Source organism: Grammomys surdaster, unplaced genomic scaffold (genome assembly GCF_004785775.1).
Source record: "Grammomys surdaster isolate TR1022 unplaced genomic scaffold, NIH_TR_1.0 186, whole genome shotgun sequence".
Taxonomy (NCBI): domain Eukaryota; kingdom Metazoa; phylum Chordata; class Mammalia; order Rodentia; family Muridae; genus Grammomys; species Grammomys surdaster.
In genome coordinates, this window is record NW_021604631.1 from 6,976,955 (window position 1) to 6,978,278 (window position 1,324).

The following is a 1,324-nucleotide window of genomic DNA, read 5'->3' on the forward strand; positions in this document are numbered from 1 at the left end:
ACACACACACACACACACACACGGAGGGAGGGAGGGAGGGAGGGAGGGAGAGAGGGAAAGGACAACTTTCATGTCTTAAATAGTTTTCTTTATTTCTTTCCACTGTTTGTGTTTTATTCAGATCCTCTTTAAAGTTCTTTTTTTTCAAAGTTCTTGATTATATCCATAATAGCTATTTTGATGTGTGCTTCATGCCTCAGCTGTATTTATTTCTTAGGGCCTACTGTAGTGGGGTTACTGGGGTCTAGTGGAGATGTATTGTCCTGGATGTTATTTATTGTTTTTTACTGGCATCTAGGCGTCTGGGTTTGGAATGATTGTTAATTCCAGGTGTTGATTTCTGGTCTTGTTTCTGGTGTCCTCTCTGGATCTTAGGAGTATGTGGTAACTGTGGGTTTCCTGGTAGGGAGTGCTTCTGAGTCCCTGCTAGGTGTGACCACTAGGGATCTTGGGTAGAACTTGTTGCTAGGTATTGGGAACTCACAAGCAGCAATGGGGATGGGCTAGAAGGCAGGGCTTGAAGGAGAGAGTCCACAGGAAGGAGAAAAGCCAGGTCTGCCATGAGGATCTGGTTCTGTATTCATGGGCTTCCTCCTGTTCTCTTTTGATTCTATTCTTGGGTCTATTGCCTCTGAGATGGTGCTGACCATAATGTTCACAGTGGATATTTTCACTTCCTCAGTCCTGTTGAGGTGTGGTCTGTTGCTCTGTATTATAATGCTAAATACTGGCCTCCAAGGCCTGGTTGGCCTCCTGGATGAGAGAATCTGCAAGTATACAAATGATGCTTTGCAATCTTTCCTATCCCCTCTTCTCCCACCCTACCCCCCCCATCTGCTCCCCAGGTTATCCCTGATTGGTGAATAAAGATGCCAACAGCCTAGAGCAGAACAGAAGAGAGATGGGCAGGGTTTAGGTTTCCCTGGGCTTGGGGTCTAGAAAGAGACTATGAGGAAGAGGAGGAGGAGGAGGAAGAGGAAGAGGAGGAGGAGAGAAGGTGGACAGAGGACAAGACACCATGGGGTTAGGTGAATCATGAAAACACGGCCATGAGGGCTGGCCAATTGGAGTTAAGAGCAGGCCAGATGGAACATGGCAAGTTATAACTCGGGGTTATTGATGGGGAAATAGATATGGTAGCATAGAGAGTAGAAATCTGCCCAGCTCTAGTGCATTTATTAAAGGCTTATTATAAACATAAAAGTTGTGTCCACAGGAAATGAATGACCAAAGGTGGGGTAGAAAACCCCCAGATTGAGATTAAACATTTACTACAATGTTGGACTCTAAGATCCAAACCGGGGGAACACGCTCCCACAGAAAC